This window comes from Branchiostoma lanceolatum, chromosome 2, assembly GCF_035083965.1.
Source record: "Branchiostoma lanceolatum isolate klBraLanc5 chromosome 2, klBraLanc5.hap2, whole genome shotgun sequence".
Lineage (NCBI taxonomy): Eukaryota > Metazoa > Chordata > Leptocardii > Amphioxiformes > Branchiostomatidae > Branchiostoma > Branchiostoma lanceolatum.
In genome coordinates this window covers 12849364-12859817 of record NC_089723.1, presented here as the reverse complement: position 1 = coordinate 12859817, position 10454 = coordinate 12849364, and positions in this window count along the sequence as shown.

The following is a 10454-nucleotide window of genomic DNA, read 5'->3' as shown; positions in this document are numbered from 1 at the left end:
AGCCGTCTTGCAAAGGCGCTGTTTATTTATGGTTTCCGACTGCGCTAGCCAGGGTGGCTCACTCAGTGTCTAGCCAGTGCTTTCCAGTGCTTTCCAGTGTAAGATGGTACAACAGAATATAAGTATTGTACAAATAAAATGAAGTTACAAACAAACAAGCTAAAACAAAAATTAACATTCAATGTAAAACAGTTCAAATCGTCATAAACCATGCCATTGTAATAAGCCATCATCGTAGATAGACTCGTTGGAATATAGCTAGGGGTAGTAATCAAATTACACATCGAAAACTAAAGTTAGATTTTAATGCTTGGCGGAATTATGTGTTTTGTGACTAGATAGAGTGATATGTTCTTCAAGTAAATAAAGAGCTTCGACAAAAATGGAACAGCTTTACAAATCCACGAGTATGTGTGCATGATGTGGATATTGTAGTCTTATGAAAATCTATGCAAATAAACCCAGGATGGTACTGTTGGATACTCATCTGGAAGCTAGGTCGCGTTTCTCGTAAATTTTTTGCATCTTCTGATATTCTCCTTGACTAATGTAACTGCTGTAGGTTATCCAGAACCACTGTGAGAGTGACGGTGTCATGATATCTGTACATAGTTGCCCTGGAGCACCTTCCTTGAAGCAGGACCCCTATCGCTCGATTCGTCGTTGGCTCGCTCGCGTAGGGCCCTGCTCTTCAGCGACGGTAGACACGGTTCTGGCGCCGTCGCCACCAAAACAGCTTCAGCCAATCAGAGGTGATGTGTTTGCATAATTTTATCGAGATATTACATGACAGCTCCAGGATGCGTCACCTGACTGCATCAACTACTATAACTTCTTCTGTCAGGGAAGGGGCAGTAAATGGACTTGCAATGCAACATGCCATCAAAAACAATCACTTTAAAGACCCCAGTAAAACTATATAAATACGTGATAATGTAAACTATAGCCTTCAGTATGCGTCTGGCAGCCGTACAGTGCACATCAGTGGAGGCCTGGCTGAGAAAGTTTACCATGTACAAGTTACTCTTCAAGTCATGTTTGAATTCTATAGAAAACATATAAGAATTTGAAGTATGGCCACACATAAAAAAGTTAGCTTGAAGGACAGTTAGCCAAGAAATAAAGTAATGACAACACTGGCTTGCAATTTAGTTTGAGACATTGGCTAGCAGTTATATGTACTGTTCTACAGAGCCCTATTCTATGCTGGTTACAACAACAAGAAGACGCAAAAAATCCCAAGTCATATTTCTAGACACACAACCTAGGCTAATGTTGGGAAGACATTGGAAATTTATATCCATTTAGACACTCTAACACAACGTTGACAGGGTCGATTTGAAAGTTTGACAATTTGAACAAGGTTGGCTTCCCCCAAACTGAAAGTTGTAGATAGCGTTGTCTTGATTATCCAAAGGATCTTATCTGATTGAAACTTCCTTGGATTATGTGACTTTTTGATAGATATCTGGGCCATTCTGCATGGTTTGATACTGTTCATAGAAAAACCAGTACAGAAAAAAGTTTGAATTCTCTGACAGTTATTATGGTAATCTGTCCCTGCTATTGTCCCAGGCTGGCAGACATCTAATCCTTTTATGAATTTATGTGGTTATGGGGGATTAATCCAGCCCTCAACCTGCTGGGCAGCTCACAGTATGAGCACTCCCTTTACGACTTCCCCAGGGCAAGGTTTTGGTTCCTTTAAAACACATTTATCTACATTCTAAACCTCCAATCTTTACCACTCCTGCAAAGCTAGATTTGTCAGTTTTTTTCGCGAATTCGGAGAAAAGAACAGGAAGTCAATTCCGGCATTTTAACGAGCTAAAGCCAGAAGGTTTAGACGAGACTAGGATTTCACCCCCTTTCCTCATGGATCAGTCCAACCAGCAGCGAAATATTCAGGGGTTAATCTGAGGTCAAATCATGCCAAATGTCACATATTTCTGCCAGATTTTCAAAATGCACATTCTTCTGTCCTCCCTAGCAGAAAACTGGACCATTCTGAGCTCGATTTGCCCAGGAAAAAAAATCGTTTGAAAGATAAGTAAAAAAAATTAACCTGTTGCACTCTACTGCGCAACTCATTTGGTGGTCTCTCGCAAATCAAGGGACAGGACAAGTTGTCTTGGAATGGCTGACATATACCTCTCTTTTACGTTCGGAATGTAGGCCTGAGTAATGACGTTATGTGAGTTATGCTGTCACCGTTACACTATTAGAGCCTCTGTTCACCTATGTAAAATCAAAACACCCGCATCTTGACTTGTATACGGCCGGGAAGAGGACAAATCGCCATGTTTGGACCAATCATATGACGTTAAAAATTGTGCAAAACATGCGAATGATGATGTCATAGATAGATCACCCTCACCAGTGCCCTAGCACTTTCGTTAAACTTAGTGATACAAAATGAACCTCCCTGTTGATAACTTGATTTATTGCATAGAAATCATACAAGATATAAAGTTTGCCAACGTCTATTACAATTCTAGAAAACTAAACCTATTTTACAGAGACTATGTAGTATGCGCTGACACTATATGCTTGCATAGTATTTGAATCTCCAACACTCGGAACACACGGGTACTTTTCTATATCAACAATGCAGGGGTTATCACATGTCAGTATATAGTTACATTTGTTCATTATATCCATTGCGATTCTGGTATAGAAGATGGCAGACATGTATGTATGTAAAATCTTGGGGCATTCAATCAGAAATGTCAATTTGTGGCATCCAATCCTTAGCTTTCTGATATGCATGAACGAGCCTTTTAGGAATCACCTGCCCCGTCCCTTAGATATGGATGATCAAACTTCCCTATAATACCAAATACGGACTTCATATCTCCCCGTACATATCGCGTGGGAGTCCATTTGTAAAACAATGAATGTCGTCATCTGTATTCTGTAGATACCCTGCCCACTGCGGCAGTGATAAACATAACTCATACTTAGCTGGTCTCATATAAAATGTGCTATAATGTCCCAATGAACGCCTTCGTATTTATCGCCGTTAAAAGCAAAGAAGGTTTTTTTCCGTAAAACATTCGAGGGTAAGGCGGTCAGAGGTGTTCTAAGTGGAGGGGGGGGTGGTTCTTTACATCAAATTCTGCACACACCCCCTGACGTTTTTAACGGAATAGCCGATGTTCATACTATGTTATTCCTCAATTTCAAATATGCCAGTTATATTTATCTATGGTTAGTTAAGTCTAGTTTAGAAAACATTGAATTTCTATGCAACAATTTTTATTTATTATATCGAGGCTGTTAGAATTCTCTATAGCTATCAAGCAAGAACAATAACCCATACAAAAGTACTTTTATATGAATGAATTGTTTTGGATGTCAACAGAAACCCAACCTGTATCTGGTGACATTAAAACCAAATAATATGATTTGGACTGAATATGAAAATTGCTAACGATGGAACCTTTTCTACATAATCATGACAGTCGCCAGACATATATATGCGTACTCCGATGCCCAGATGAACTGTTTGAATGATGTAACATGGTGGTATGGTAGTCTTATCACATCAAAAATATCAAGTACAGTATGACCCAGCAGCACTATGATAGACCCCTTGTTGCTGAATTGATCAGTAATAGTTCCCATTTTGTCCACGAAACACGATAACTACCTGACAATAGCTCGGTTAGCAGAAAATTGTCGGCAGGTTCGTAATTACAACCTAATATTGTAGCATTGACTGAACCTAACCCCTCCATTAATGTCCGCGGATTCAACCATATATTTCCTCCCTGATGACAGACTGCCGGTAAAACAACTCGGATCGGATAGCAAGTGATTTGTAAGCACAGATCGACATGTCGTCCGATGATGTCAGCTTTATGACCGGGTCAATAAAACCAGTTCCAAAATGCCACGCCCATACTGTACACTGAGTATATAACGGTTATTTATTTTAGATTCACGTCGCCTATAACGTTGATCCCACTGCATTGCCGTTATGAGAGAAAATTTCACATGTCTTTGTACATAGAAATATAAGAACTGCCGCGCTAATGTAAAAAATGAAATGACATTTGTTAGACACACAATGGTGAGTTGGAGTCGATCTTCGTTCTGTTCGATTTTTTTCTCTCCAGATAAAGCCTACGGACAAAAGCCCCGGTCCTCTGATTAAGTCTAACGTGGATCATCGATGATTGTTCAGTACAATCCATTAGGTGCGGGCCCAGCTGAGGTCTGGCTCTCTGATCCAGTGGCGGGGGAATGGAAGTTTGATGACCTGACTGAGTGTGCACATGCAGGCCGTCCTCAAACGGCTTTTGACCCCCATTTGTCAGCCATACTTGGACTTGGTTAGAAATACAGAAACTATAAGTGTTTAACCCTATCTAGACCAGGCTTTCTTTGGATTCGTGAGGCCAGGGGGGGGGGCCTTCATGACTTCCGAAAAATATGCAGGGAGTAATTTATATGTCTTAATCACTCCTGTAATTTTGGTATCGTTATGACGTAATATGACGTAATCATGACGTCATTGATGTGATTTTATTGGCTGAAACCGTCTAAAGTCGGAATTTCCTTTGGATCCTTACTTTCAGTTGTCTTCATTTATCATCATTTAAAGAAGAGCAATTTCAGTATGTCCTTCTTAATTATACAAATGATGTCAAAACGTACCTAATTCAAATCTGAACACAGCCAGACTCCCCTTGATGAAAGACCGCACATATTCTGTGATGAAATATGAAATGTACTTCTTTTTATATATTAATTTCTCTTCGTTGTGTTAACGAAAATTATTCATTTTTCAACACAACAAAAGTTCTGTTGGGATGTCAGAGAAACATTTTTGTGTGTGACAGAATACAATATACGTTTGTGAATATCAGACATCCAGTATACAGTATATAGTATATAATATAATATTACTATTACTATTACTAGTATTATAGATTATTATTGATATTACTGATTATTAGTATACAGTACATTGTTGAGCCAACATTCCAATTTTGAACGACCTCGTGCATTTAAGCCCACTGGGCATGAACATGCAGTAAAAAGCTCTGTCATTGATATAATTCCCTACCAACATCACATGTGTACTGACCAGGGGATTTTTTTTAAAGAATCACGGCATTTCGTCGATGATGTTGTCCGAATTTGCATACATTTATCTTACAAGAAAATACATGTAGCTAGTTTACATATATAGTGCTGTATATGCAAAATAATGTACACAATAATTTGCATACCTCCGTACCTAAATATACGTCCTAACTGTCTGATCACCATTATGTAAACCAAATAGGTACGGCATTTGCTCATGCATTTTTCATGATTGTAAAGTACAACGGCACCCCAAGATAGGCTGCATATATAGTGACTATGAAATTCCATAATCACCTTTAAAACAACTGCATGCGTCTATCATTTCCTTATTATGTATGAGAATAGTTTCCTGAGATAACGAGCATTTGTTACATAATATGATCATCCCTTGCAAAGTGACGTGTACACAAATAACACATACTGAAATTATTATTCACCATAGGCGGAAGTAGATAGCTGTGAACCAATTATAGTCAGTTCTTTTGTATCCTATCGAAAAAAAAGTTATTTCAAATTATTCATAAACATGCAACACTTGCTAAGAGATCTCCCTCCAAGCTAGCATTGAAGTGTCATCAAAGATTTTTTTTTAAATGGCCGTTTTATGTTTATGTTGATGTCTCCATCTTAACTTGAATATTAAGTCATTTGTTTTCTTGAAGAAAACGGAATCTTTCTGCAAGTTGCAAGACGTCTGCAAGTGACATTATAGGAAAGCCATCACGCAAAGTTGGCATGACATCATTTTTGGCCCGAGGAACAAGTAGTTGGCAAGAAATCAATCGATGGAAAGACCAGAAGTTGTTAGCGGTCAATTTAGTCGTCAGATTACTTAAGCATGAATCAGCTGCAATGTCCTATTCTTTTGTAGATTGTAACCCGTGCTTTCTTGCAAGTATTTCAACCGAGGTCTCAGAGCTTTCCTTCAAAGATTTCCTCGTCTGATGGCTACCGGCGCGTCACGTACGGCCGACACTCAATATAATCCGGGCTCGGGAAAAATTATGAGACCTCCCACATTTCTTAAGTGCAAAATCGATTCAGACAGCTGCTTTTATTCGAGGCGAAATCTGGGTTTTTACTCACCACAAGCTGAGTCTGTGCGTGGCGTTAATGGTACTGATTACGACGTAACGCTACTCAACGACCTCAACTCGTGTACTCCATAATGATCAGCCCGCACTGCTCTTTTAGAGTTAGCAAAATGGAAGCTCTCGCAGTGCCCTGTTCTAGCCTACGCCCTAAGAATGGAAAAATCGAAGAAAAGCTACGCACTGCTGTCAGAGTGATGTATAGACCCCGCGATAAAATCGACATTGATCTCTGGCAAGACATGTAATGTGAATACGGGTTTCTCGATTACATGGCAGTCTCGGCGCTTAACGTTGTCATTTTGGGGAAATTCGTCAAGTTGACTCAAGGCGCCCCGTGAGAGTGTGGAGCCCGGCTATCATAGATCAAAATGTTCCACCGGCGTTTCTTCCTACCATCTTCTATCTTTGTAGAAGCCCATATGGAGGCATTCTAAAACTTCTTAAGACATAAAACTTGACTAGCCCTTCTAGTGCAGTGCTCTTCATACCGCGGTATGTTGTCTAATTGTCTAGATCATTGCTTATAGGCGTTTTCACGTGACGTCATAGGGACACCAACATGGAGGCGGACACAGCTATCTGCATTTCAGTGAATCGTGGTTCAAACATTTTCAGACGTCTGACATTCTCAAACAGCCTCTATTAAATGTGTATAACTCAATAAGAGAGCACAAGAAAAATACATCAAAACACGCCGACAAAATGTGTAAATGATGAGTACGTCTGAGTGACAGAAATGGAAATCAAGGACACCAACATGGCGGTCAGCTTCTCTCAGCTTGACTGACGCGATATATGAGACGGTACTAACGCTGTCGTGTTATCTATCATGATAAAATATCATATGCAGTAACTGCCAGATAAGCTAAATCGTGCGCAAGAAGTAACACCGGAATTTTAAGTGATTTGTAAGGCTTCCCTTGGTCCATTTGCCTCATGACATGTGCAGAACCAGGGCCCATGTCTGGCTACAGGGGGCGCTTCTACAACGGTTTACCTTTGACAGAGTTGGTTTTTGACTGGGCTGTCATTCTGTCACAGCGTGTAGAAGTGGACCAATTAACTTACACACATTAACTGTAAATAATGTAATATATATACAACACCAGGAGCTTCATATAAATGAGCATGTACGCTAGGCATCTTTCGATGACTAATTCTTGAAACAAGACCGTCTAATTTTTTAGTACATTGATTTCAACTGATTGCACCTTTTCTTCGAACCAGGGGAAAAGATTGACAAACATTAAGATACGGAGCAGTTGATCATCCGCTGTTTCCCTCGGCCAGAACACTAGCTACTGTCTATTGATCATTGTGACATGACTTTGTGATATAATCAGACTAGATTCGTCTCGTTTTTCCCCGTAGCGGTTATGAGCCTTGAGCCTGTAGAATGATGGTGCACTGCAAATCGGGTTATCACTGTATATATGTTAGGAACGCAACCCAGATTCTATTTGGACGGTTAGACCAAAATTACTGAGAAAATACTAAGCATAATCTTCTGATATGAAAATCATCGAAGATGGAACACGCGAATACAAAGGGGTAAAAACTGAAAGGAGTTCTAATATTTTCGGCGCCCTGTGAGGTCTCTTACCTCATAACAAACCCTGTGCACGTTCGACATAAGCCTTGGCGTTATTGGTACGTGACTTGTATACGAACAAACGCTTCTAGCCAGGGATACTTTCTATAGTCAAACTCTAGGCCCATATATGCATCTTAGCCTGAATTTTGCCCACGTGTTCCATAACCAGAATGCGACTGGAATCTTCTTCTATTAATGTCTCATTGATTGATATGAATCTTAACATACACTTTTACTCGATTCCTATCCAATGTATTCATGGTGAATATGCAAGACGACGCTTTGGCTATAACTCGATTAGACTGCCAGTGCTACTTGGATAAATAATGAATGAAACAGGTTTGGGTCTTTTTTTGTTCACACTGTGTGCTGGTGCAAGATGCCTTGGCCGATAATGTAGTTTTGTATGCACCGCCCCCGAGGGACTGGCACCAGCGAGACTTACAGACAAGACACGCTGATAACTGTTCTAAAAGTAGTAGCTGTGGATAGCATTAACAGCCTCGTGCAAGCCGCGATTACTCATGACCAAAAAGTGTGGCATTTCTTTAACACTTTGGTCCACAGCCAAACGGGTGGATACCCTGAGTTAAGTTAATAGTTTGAACAGTATCGCACATGGAAGCGCATGATCGCGACTCACGCAAATCCAAGCAGATGTAGAGGGATTTTTGTCCGGGATTTTCTCCTTTTTTTTAATTTTCTGTAAAGTCTTTCGAGTAATGTATAATTTCACCTTCTCCTATGCCTACTTTTCCCAGTGGTTTAGTGAGGTGTCTGTTGATAAAAAAGCACAACGTTTAATCTGTATCTTAACAAAAGCACAAGCAACCATGAAAAAGGTTTTTTAAAAAAGAAGGAAAAAACAGCCAGAGCCCAACATCTGCTTAATATAGGCGAACTGAACTGAACACGGTTCTGGACATCGCCTGCGTGTGAGTTAGATATGCTTCCCCTTCCGTAAAAGATACCACAAGCCAATATAAGATTTGGCAGTCGTTTTTCTTTTTGTGGGGAAAGGTTAGAGGGTAGACTCCCACTTATTCTAAGTAGGTACCTCCGAGTCAGCAAATAAAATGTCGGTGGACAATAGTAGACGATCAAAGTACGTGCATAAAGCTTGTGATCGCCCCCCCCCCCCACAACCTCCCCAATTTCTCTACAAAGGCAGTTATTGCAATCATTTCGAACAAGATACATTCTCCAGTTCGCGTTGTTGGACCAACGCCAAGCTCAGCTAATTCAGTTAAGAAAACCAGCTGGCTAACGGAGTGCAACCAGATACTACTGTTTATTCTGAACACCCTTTAAATCTTCAAAGGCCAAGTTATCGAGCCACAAAGGAACTGGCTTTCGGGTTAAAATATTTCTTAGTCGACTCACTGTTTGGCCAGTTGTGTCTCCTTGACCTCTTAAAGTGATTTTCGTCGCTCGCGTTTGAAGTTTAAGTCAAAAGAAGCTACGTTACCCCTCCCACGTCACACGCATGCGCACGCGCACACATGTACGCTATACATGCTCACACTGACAATGTCAAATCCACAGTAATTATTGAGCTAATTATTGCCGAGAACCCTGTCTTGCTGAGAAAGACGGCGGCATTAACCTCATCACACCCCGCTACTCCCCTACACAAAAACCTCCCCTACACAAAAATGACAGATATGGAAGCCCGAGGGACAGTCCGTGCCCACTATGGGTGGATTTGGGGCAACGTTCCGGAAATTACGATTTTGGACCCCCTAACAGTTTATTTCAGTACTGCAGCGCTTTTAGTATAATTTTCATTATTAACATCAGTCGTAATTCTTACATGCCCTTAGCGTCAGATGGAGATTTGTGAAATATGATGAGCCCTCTAGCACCCTTGGTTGGAACTGCAGCTGTTTGTTTGTGTGTGTCTGTGTGTGTGTTTGTTTGTTTGTTTGTTTGTTTGTTTGTTTGTTTGTTTGATTGATTGTTTATTGATTGTTGATCGCAACTTAAGTCTTCCATGATCCAGGTGCCCTCGGTATTATTCATCTTTTACTCACGCGTTTTCAAGTACAGTCGGAGCACTCAAGTGCGGTCTGTTCACACACGGATCGCGGAGTGACTTGAACGCCCAGCTGTGCCCGCGGTGTGACGACCGTAGTATTGCCTCGCTTTGAATCATGGCCAACTTGCACCACAGAGTGCACAAAATTATAAAACAGACACGGAAAAATTATGGCATAAAGAGTAAGAAACAAATTTCCAAATTTGCGCCAAGTGACTTCACTGATCGTCATATGACCCCTGACCGGAGCATTGCATACCTCACTGGGAGTAGACTCGGAGTCGACTCCGTGGGTTTACACATACGAAAACGCGACTTGAGTCTGACTTGATCTGCTAATATAGATATAAGATAGCAATTATAATCTCCTAACGTCATCGTACCTACCAGTCGTCGAATACCCCGGATCTTAACAAAAATAGCGATCGCTCGTATGGTTAGCCTGGAAACCATAAGATCGGGGGCTCCCCGATATCTCTACGGCGCTGGGAGTGAATCCCGCCCGCCCAGACAGCTTAGCCCGCTCAGGGTGTGAGTTTACGGCTAAGTAAAAAGGCTACAAAATTCTATATGGCAGCTAAGTGGAAAGGCTGACAGAAAAGGCTCAATCATAAGCAGACTGGGCCCGGTA